Consider the following 10,546-nt stretch of genomic DNA (forward strand, 5'->3'; position numbering starts at 1 on the left):
GTGTCCAGTTTGTGTTCTAAAAGCAGTTTTGTAAACATCATGTTCAAATATTTTAACTTGATGGTACCCTGATTTGAGGTCAATTTTGCTAAAGATGTTTGCCCCTTTCAGTTTGTCTAATAGATCATCCACTCTAGGAATAGGAAACCTATTCTTAATGGTGATCTTGTTTAAAGCCCTATAGTCATACACATACGAAAGGTTCCAATTTTTCTTCTTGACAAGAAGTATTGGAGCTCCATATGGTGAACTACTAGGTCGGATTAGGCCTCGGTCAAGTAAATTAGTGATTTGAGTTTGTATCTCCCTGTGTGACGGTTGGATTTACACGATAAAGTGCTCTACAAGGAGGTTCACTACTTGGTATAATGTCAATTTTGTGGTCTTCTGGGCGTGATGGTGGAATTCTAGGTGGTAGATCATGCATGAAACAATCTTTAAATTGTGAGAGAAATTCATCGTGTGTGGAGTTACGTGAAGTTTCAATTTCAGCAGAAATTTGATTTACCAATACTAAATATGTTTTCCCCTGTTTTCGAATTTCTCGTTTGGCTTGAGTGTGAGAGAGGAGTGGAAATTTTTTATGTGCCAGTGTTGCTTGGATGGAGAAATTTTTAGTATTATGAATGAGAGACATTGTACGTGTTTTATAATTAATCAACGGTCAAATTCATGACGAAATGGCATTCCCAAAATCATATCAAGACCATACAATGGTGCTACCAAAAATGTACGTGCTTGTGTGAATTCACCAATGCAAACTTGAGGAATCCCAATCCTCGAGCGAGTACTTCCGAGCAGACAAGAAACCGAGCAAGCATAAGCAATGAAAAAGATTAGATCAAGATCTCAAAAGTTACTCTATAGAGTATAGTGTAGCAAAATAAGCATGTTGCATCTCAAATAGTCTCAAACAAAAGAGCCATACTCTTCCTTTAATGTGTTTACACACATTAAAATAGTCTCGAACAAAAGAGTCCCTAATTGATATGTATCTAACGCTTACACCCCGAAAGAACAGATGTAATGTTTTGTTTTGGTCCCATGGGTCATATCTGACCTCCGTGGACCATAATCTATCTCTCTCTCTCTCTCTCTCTCTCTCTCTCTCTCTCTCTCTCTCTCTCTCTCTCTCTCTCTCTCTGTTTTTTTGAACATTTAAGCCAGACTTCATTATCTTTATTAACTGGGAGAGATGAAGGGCTCAATTGAGAGGAATTTGGTGAGAGAACAGTGACAAACTTCCGATGTAGATAACAACCAGAACAGGCATGTTTTGTAATCGAAACTGACTCATACCATCAAGTTAATACAATGAAACATGACGCAAGTAAATTGACAAAAGTAGACAACAACCAGAATAGGCATGTTCTGTAATCGAAACTGACTCATACCCTCAAGTTAATGCAACGAAACATGACGCAAGTAAATTGACAAAAGTAGATAACAACCAGAACATGCATGTTCGGTTATCGAAACTGACTCATACCCTCAAGTTAATGCAATGAAACATGACACAAGTAAATTGACAAAACAAGAGCAGGCACAGTTTACACGTCAAATAGGACCTTCCAACCAAATAAAAGGTTTTTACAAACGTCTCAATTGGCATACAAAGGAAGCAAGTGTCAATATTTTCTCCAAGTGATGAAGGTACAAAGATCATCACTCACTTGGTCAAGAAAGCCGAGAAAATGGTGTTGTGGCCAGGGTCGAAAAGATGGGCGATAAGGTTGTCAATGGGGCCAGTGCTCGTGTAGATTGCTTGGAACCAAGCATCCATAAGGGCCAATATAGCGAGTCTGCCATTCTTTATCTCCTTAGTCCTAAGCTCCATGATCTTCTCAGGAGAACCAAAGCCCCATCCAAGAGGGTCGAACCAGAAGCCATCGGGATATCCAACATCTGTGCCTGTTAGCCTGTTGTTGGTGAAGATGGGGTCAATATTCACTGATCCTGGAGTAATGATGTCTGCCCATCTTCGGCCCTCAACCTAACCTAAGAATATAAGCTCCACTACAAAGAGGGTATTCGTATGTATGAAATAATCGGCCTCTCCAGCTGAGTACCAGGATTGGGTGTTCAAAATTCCTGCTTACATAGCCCACTTGCACTTCACTATCTCTGATTGCGCAAACCACATGAGAAGCTTGGGCTCGGATCCAATACCAAGGGGATCAAAGCCAAAGTCCCCAAGTAGGCTTCCATCAAGCCATTCCGGAGGAGTGCTGCCAAGGAACCACAAAGGCCTGTCGGCTGCTGCGCCGAAACGACGAGGGTAGTGGTAGCAATTACATGTAATCAAGCCAGGAGCCGAGTGCTAAGCATTGAGCTTAACTGTGGAAACTTGGAGTTTTGGATGGAGTGGGTGGATGCAACGAGCTCAAAATTTCATGGGACAAACTCCACTTGATAGCATGCATGTAGGTAATCAATCTTGACATACTAGTTAACATGGTTAATCATTTCTGTATCAAAGAGATTAGCATCGAATTGTCCCATTTAGCTCACTGCATTAAGCCCTATACTTGACAAATTAGTGAACATTGTTAACCATTTTTGTATCAAAGAGTTTAGCATTTAAACACTTGATTAAGCTCGCTACATGAATTCTTAACCTTTTGGCCATAGTCAAGCAACTACGGTGATGGCGATGGATTACCTAGTGTCATGATCTTGTGGACCATGTCATGATAATTGCCTCCTTCCTTCCCCTTCCCCGTACCCAAACTTTCAATCAAGTCTTCACTCCACATTGCTTTCCTTTTTGTCGAAAGACTTTGTGTGTCGTGTGTACTTCTTCCCCTTTTCCAAATTTCAAATTTTGGCTTGTGACCTTCTCATCCCCTTGGCGACAGTTCGTTATGAGCAGCACAAATGCTTGCGTCTTCTGGTGGGTGAATTGAAGGTACATTGAACCACCAAAATCACTAACTTAACGCAAACACTCACTCTCTCTCACACTCATACACAGACGAGCCACAGTGCACACGCACTTCCACACACACATACACACACTCAACCTCTTTTAAACGACTCTCCATATGTGCACATTACATCTTCATCGGTGAGGGCTCGCAATGCCCGTCCGGACACAAAGGAGCTCTTGCTCATGGCGAGGGCATTCGTAATTTCGTGCAAAAGGGGCTTCCGTCAGGAGCTCATCATCATGCCGGCCCATTGCAGACTCGGTCACTCTCAGAGCCTGTGGGAAGAGCTTCTAGGTGGCACCATGGAAGTGTCCACTGCAAAGAAGCTGGATGATGCATTCATGGAGCACGCCACAGCTGTGAGGCTGCTAGAGGAGCACATTGCGGACGCCATAGCCACAAGCTCACGGTGCTAGATTGTAGTTGCTTCTCTCTCTTCTGGGCTGCTACCTTGCAATCACGAACACAGTCGATTTTGTTGGGCGCTGACAAGCACGCTGACTCTCTCTCTCTCACAAAAAACTAATCCCTCTCAAAGAGCGCGCGCCGGCGTGCGCTCTTTGAGAGAGTTCAGTTTTGTGTGTGTGTGTGTGTGTGTGTGTGTGTGTGTGTGTGTGAGAGAGAGAGAGAGAGAGAGAGAGAGAGAGAGAGAGAGAGAGAGAGAGAGAGACTCAGCACACGCGCAGCAAACGGGCACTCACGCGCAGCCATGGTGAAGCATCATCCTGATCTATAATGTGTCGCAAGCAGTCGGGCATAGCTATAGGGCGACTTTGTGAGAAGTGCGATGGCAAGTGCATTATTTGGGATTCGTACGCGCCCCCCCATGCACAATGGCATGCGGTCATGGAGGCATGTATTGTGCAGGGAGGGAAAGGTGTTTTGCACCCGATGAGGGCTGTGGGTTCATCAGCTAATGGAGGCAGCATGGGAATCCCGACAGATGAGGAAAGAGGGTGTTGACAATCGCCAACCCTGGAGAGAGAGAGAGAGAGAGAGAGAGAGAGAGAGAGAGAGAGAGAGAGAGAGAGAGAGAGAGAGAGAGAGAGAGAGAGAGAGAGAGAGAGAGAGAGAGAGAGAGAGAGAGAGAGAGAGAGAGAGAGAGAGAGAGAGAGAGAGAGAGAGAGAGAGAGAGGGCCTCACCGAATGTGAGAAGCAGCTTCAGCTTTCCAAGATTGTTTAGTGGCTACTTCGAGGCCCTTGACGCATAGAAACCCTAAAAGATGTCGCCTTTTCTCTTCACCTCGAAGTCAGTGAGTTAGGGACATCTAGACAAGCTGTGGGATCAAGTGTCTAATGCAGTGCTGGATGCATACCTACAACAGGATCAAGAGAGTAAGGTGGCTTGTGAGATGTGCACCAAGAATAACATGGTGATGATCTTTGGGGAGATTACCACCAATTATGGTAGATATAAACTACGAGAAGTTTCGGGACAATCGTTGGGAAATTGGTTTGTGTCAGATGATGTGGGTATTGATGCTGATCATTGCAAGGTTTTGGTTAACATCAAACAGTAGAGCCCAGACATTGCTCAAGGTGTGCATGGACATTTCACAAAAATAAGGCCGAGGAGATTGGTGCAAGAGATCAAGGGCATATGTTTGGTTATGCTACTAATGAGATTGATAAGGAGCTTATGCCCCTCAGTCATGTCATGGCTACCAAACTAGGTGCCATGCTCATAGAGGTAAGAAAGAATGGAATTTATGCATGGTTGCCCAAACGACAAAACTCAACTAACAGTTGAATACAATGGCCCATGGCCATCTATCGGCTTTAGTCCAGGACATCCGCGTGAAACAAGATGTCCTCTACATCCACTACATGTGCAATACCACCACTGCGGTTAAAACCCAAACAAAAGAAATAAACACTAATTTAAGATGTCCTCTACATCCACTACATGGGCCACAACACCATTTTCTCGGCTTTCTTGACCAAATAAACAAGATGTCCTCTACATCCACTACATGTGCAATACCCAAATAACCCAAATTTTACATAGATGACCCCCCAAAAATCCAGCTTTGCACGGTTTCACGCGGATGTCCTGGACCAAAGCCGATAGATGGCAACAAGATGTCCACTACATGTGCAATACCACCACCGCGCTTAGTAGCATCACGTTCGTAAGGAATTTGAACATAGCTCTGTGCAATTTCACCTCATTGCAAGGCAGCAAGTATGGTGCATAAGTTGCCACCAGAGATCTAAAAGTGGCTATGGCAAATCTTGGCACTGTAGTTCTCATAGCATGTAATGTAAAAATTCCTATTGTATGGCTAATTTCTTGCAACTAAATCCCTTGAGCTTGTTTGGAGGAACTTGCTCGGTTATTGCCTTGCTCGGAAATATTCGCTCGCCATTCGGTAGGACTCTGCAAACTTCAACAGTGACTTGAGTTTTACAATTGAAACGTTGATTATTAAAAATAGTTTTGACCTTGTGAGGTGATGAAATTTCAGAGAGTGATAGTTGCTGTTCCAATCGTGTGGAAAAGAAATCATGGCTACTACCATCATCTAACAGACTGGTGACATTTTCACCCTTAACAGTGCCTTGCACTTTAAACAAAGTGTGAGGAGATATAGGCTTTTCTGCTAATTTTGTTTTTCTTGGGTGCCGGTGCAGATTCGGTGCGTGCAGAATGCAATAATTTATCTTCAAGTTCTTGCCTTCGCATGCGTTCATATGTGAGTGATTGTTGCAGATTTTGAAGTTGTTTCGCAATCGTGGGTGCCTGAGGAAGATGTGCCATGATTGCGTGGTTTATAATTTTTTTTAAAAAAAATTTATTTCTCCCTTTTTTTAATTTTAAAAAATATATATTGTAATAAATATTTAAATGGCAATGCTTCAAAAGGCTATTTGGTGATATTCACAGATGCAATATGCGGAATAAAAGAGTAAAATAAATAACACAAATGTAATGTACTTAGCTGAGAAATAGCGGTGGCGTCCAGTCCGGAATGGCGATGCGCTAGGAAATTGCCAGAGAAGTGGACGATCTGATGGTGCGTCACCGAGCCAGTTGAATAGCGTCCGGTCTCCCTTATCCTCCCAAAAGAAGACAACAATATCAATTGTAGAAGAGAGTCCGTAGGTTATTCAAATAAGTGATAAATTTTTTTGATTAGTTTGATGATGTTCGGATTCTTGGCAAGTAATTTGGCAGCTCCATTGAGTTAGTCGATGTCAAGGAGGAATTAAGTTGGAAAATTCGACTATTTCCGTTCCAAAATTTGTGGCAATTGTGGGAATTTGTGGTGCCAATGTCGGCGCGTCGACTTCTTGCAAGAAATGGAAAGCCGAGCTTTCTGGAAAAACAATTTCCCCTTGGAAGTGAATGAGGCCCGATCAAGTTGAGAGAAGGCGAGTGGAGAAGAGGGAGAGAATGGATTTTTTTTTTTTTTAGGGAATTTTTTTTTTGACTTGAAGGCTTGAGTGGGCGGCCGGCCAAAGAATTTAAGCCACACCCCTTTTTAAAAAAAAAAGGTGTGTAAAGGCTTATTAAAGCCTTGCATGGCGTGCAGACTTGCTGCGGGCAGCGTGATGCCGACGGGCGAGCTCAGAGCCGTGCAGAGCGAGAGGAGAACAGTGATGGGAAGTGCATGCCTTTACCCAACGGTCCTGGGCAACCTGTTTGTGGACAGTTTCCAGTGCCCTGGGCGATGTTTGCAGCTCGGACTGAGTACAGGCGGGGCCTCATTCCCGCGGGCAAATAGTCGAATAGCTTGCGAGTAGGAGTAGTTACTTTGGTGAAGTTCGGCACCGGGCATTGTATGCGGCATGGGTCACATACCACAGAATCTCATGCGAGATGTCGCACCCACACCATGCATCATCCTTCTTCCTCTTTAATTAAGCTTTCCGATATCGTCCTTCATGACAAAGCAATTGCTCGATTGCAAATAGTTTTCGAAACCAAGAATCTTCCGACCCTCCAAGCCTTTCTTCTTCTTGATATTTAGTCTATTCCAAGCTTTAGCCGTCCAAACTTCCTTCTAATTCCTCCGATGTCGGATTCAGCTAACCACTACAACAGGAGGGTGCCCAGTCTCGTAACAACATTAGATTTAAAACTTCCACAAAGAGAAAAATGCATACATATAAAAACCCTAACTCTATATGCAAGAAAGAATGAAGAAAAACCAAAAGTGAGAATTCTACCTTCACAATGGAAGACAAATGCGAGAAATGATTGCCGCAATGAGTTTACAAGAGTTATTGTCTGCTCCAATTTCATGTATGATAACCTTAGTAGAGTTACTAGGCCACGAATGTGGGATGAAGTGGGCAAAAACTTGAAAATTTTGGATATTAGATTTTTATTTAAGGATATGGAGTTAAAGACAAAGGAAATAAAACACACTGGGCAAAACACAGAGCCAATACTTGTGAAGAAAGTGAAAGATTATTGTCAAGGTGAGGGAGGAAACACAAGGGGGAACAACAACTCTCCGTAAGACACACATGAAACTGCAATTAGTAGGTGGAAAAAAGCCTATGGGAATGCTAGAATAGATAATAACCACATCCTATGGGATTGAGTTCAAAGCTCATATTTGGATGGGTGGAGCTTCAGATTGTGATAGTCTCCTTAAAGAAGACTGTAAGTGAAAAAGATCACTAGAAGATGATGTTTACATGCCAAAACCTTTTCCAGAGGATCTCTTTCAACCTTTAGAATGAAGTTTAATACTAGCCTCCATGGATGTGTGTGTGATTGAAGTCATCTCAACAAAATTTTGCAAGAAGAGGGTTATGAACTTATTTCCTTTCAAACGGTTGGAATGATTCATGAGAGTGACGATAAAAAAGAGACAGTGAGCAAAAAAAATGAGGTACCATGTATGTGAACCATTGATGAGATCTCTATAAGAGAATCTCTGAACTAGAGGAAGTCTTTTATGATTTCGATCAAGATGTGCTATTGCCTGAGGACGTAGCTGACAATAATTCTTGTGCTTCAAAAGCACTAAAACAAAGTCATAGAAAAAGAGGATAGTTTTTATAACTTTTCTAATAAAAATTTGAAATGACAAGGGAAATACAAAGCCAAATGCATTAAAAATTTGGGTAACAAAAGGAAATATCCGATGCCAAAACTTAAAGGTAAGATGCACAATTTGATGCTTGTGAGGGCTACAAATTTTGTGAAAGACAAGATCACTAAGATAATTTCAAGTTCATCGATGAGCAAGCAAAGGGAACAAAAAAGAGGAAAAACCAAACCCAAAGAGACTAAAACAAAAGATAGTTGACAAAAAAAAAGAAGACAAAGTTGAACAAAAAAATAAATATAAAGAACTTAAACAAATTTAAAGAATATTTGAAGATGAAAATCAAGAAAGATTTGAAGTCCAATCAGATTAATGTTTCCAACCCACTACAAAAAATACACAATCTAAAATCAAAGAATTGTGATAAAATAACCAATGAGAGAGTTTAAAGAATTGGAAATATCTTATGATGCACCCAAGAAAGAAAAAAGGAATTCCTTAGCAAATCCTAGAGAAGAACCAATACCTACTTATATTGCTATCCCTTAAAGAAGAGGAAATTTTGATAGCAATGCTAAGTACACATATGATTTTTCTTGGGCATGCAAAGATATTAAGGGAGTGGATCCTAACATTTGTCAACATACAATTCCCTAAATAGTGATGCCATGCCAAGAAGGAAACATCCCTATCTATAACATATATAATAGGGAGATGTCTTTTATTGAGGATCTAGGGAGGTGCCATGTGGCAAGAGTCGAAAATTCCTTCATTATGTATTTATGTTTACCTAAAAATTCAAAAAAAATTGCTTCAAGAGATGGGAGAGGGGGTAGCTAATTGTGGCTTGTGGAAGACAAGGTAGCATGTAGACATGACAAAGTGGCAGTGCAAAGGTGTTCTCTCTCTCTCTCTCTCTCTCTCTCTCTCTCTCACACACACACACACACACACACACACACACACACACACACCTCCTAGAGATGCTACAGTAACCTAAAAATTCAATCGCTCCATCTATCAGTTTTGTGTGCCATTAAAAGTGAGAATTAAATGTTAGGTTGCTCAATTAGTGCCTTGGACCCATCGGCCTCTTTGGCTGCAAACATGGAGATTTAGTCAATTGAACTCCACTTATAGAAGTTAATTTGGTTAGCATGTATGACAACTATGGCATAGTTTTGAAAGCACAAAACTTTTAAAATTTGGGATGTTGTCCCTTCAACTTGCATTGATTGGTTCATCTTCTCCATCGTCCACCAACAAGGTAAGGGTGAGGAAGCTATGATCTATTTTCCTTGGATGTAAGCTTCACTCTTGATGCAAACACTTATGTATGCATCTTATTAAAGGTTGAATTTTTTTTGGCATAGACAAAGTTTTGGAAGCACCTAAAATTTTGATGGGCTCCTTATCCATGATAATGTCTCTTGGAATGCATTGATTGAACGATATTTCTAGCAAGGGCAAGGAAACTTCAGGATGTTTTCAATGAATGTGAAGTGAGGGATTTTCTTTAGATGCAAACACCTATGCTTACATCTTGAAAGCATGTTGCATTATACAAGAATATGGTGACAAAATCTGGTGGAGTCATTGTATGTGAGGATGATGGCAGTTGAGAAGCATACATTCCATTTGCACCTAGTTTCTATTGAGGAAAATCGGGATGATGTCACATTGGTGCTATATAGTGCATTGGAGAGCAAGAGATCCACCATAGTTGTGCTTGATAATGATGCATCTTGCACGCATAAAAAGGTTGGAGCCTGGGTTTGAGAGTGTGCTCCACTCTACTGGCTTAGATGAATAAAAGGGTATTGTTTACTATGATACTTTGGACCTTATTACCATAGTCTAGCATGCCTTTTGCGATCTCTAATCATCATTATATCAACAATAAGATATCATGTTGAGTGTAGTCTCCATAGATATTTACTCTTGAAATACATAGTCTCAATATATAGTGAGCCCACATGCAAACCTTGTTGCAAATGGTGCAGCTTATATGAATCCAAAGTCCACTCAAGAGTCATGAAAGGGGACCGATTTTCGGCTAGACCTTCACATTCTGTCATGGCAACCCCACGACACTAATTGACACCTCCTTTTTTTTGGAAGGGATCTACAATCCTAGATCAACATCATGGAGCGTTTGAGCCATTTGGAGGAAAAAGATGGATTGGGTGAGGTTTGACTTCAGGACATCCCCATTATCGAGCGAATGTTTTAGCACCGTGCTGGCACACGCGTTTTGTTATGCAATGAGAAAGTTAGCATTATATTAAGTATTTTCAGTACGCTCGCGATCCTAGTTCATACTGAATTCACTTTGGCTTTACACCAAGTTCACATCTAGTTCACACCACCAAAATGAAGTGCACATATCTTGTAGAGTTCACACTTAGTTCACATGCAAGTTCATAGCGAGTTCGAGTTTACACTTAGTTTATATCAGGCTCTCATTTGAAATCAATGTTGTGATCTTCACTAACAAGCGATGTCGATTTTCAACTAATCCCCTCTAAAATTGAGGTGTCAGTTTGTGATAAGGCATTTATAATCGCGATGCTCCAAAAAATTGTTTTATACGTGGCTGCCATGCTGAAA

General features: G+C 41.3%; 2 pseudogenes; one reads left to right on the plus strand and one right to left on the minus strand.

Moving 5' to 3' along the window:
- Positions 1–1,669: 1,669 nt before the first annotated feature.
- LOC147424597 (photosystem I chlorophyll a/b-binding protein 2, chloroplastic pseudogene) lies at positions 1,670–3,324 on the minus strand (annotated as a pseudogene).
- Positions 3,325–4,153: 829 nt separating this feature from the next.
- LOC147424598 (S-adenosylmethionine synthase 2-like) lies at positions 4,154–6,658 on the plus strand (annotated as a pseudogene).
- The last annotated feature ends 3,888 nt before the right edge of the window (positions 6,659–10,546 follow it).

The sequence above is a fragment of the Adiantum capillus-veneris genome, chromosome 25 (assembly GCF_014529385.1).
Source record: "Adiantum capillus-veneris isolate H3 chromosome 25, ASM1452938v2, whole genome shotgun sequence".
NCBI classification, from domain to species: Eukaryota; Viridiplantae; Streptophyta; class Polypodiopsida; order Polypodiales; family Pteridaceae; genus Adiantum; species Adiantum capillus-veneris.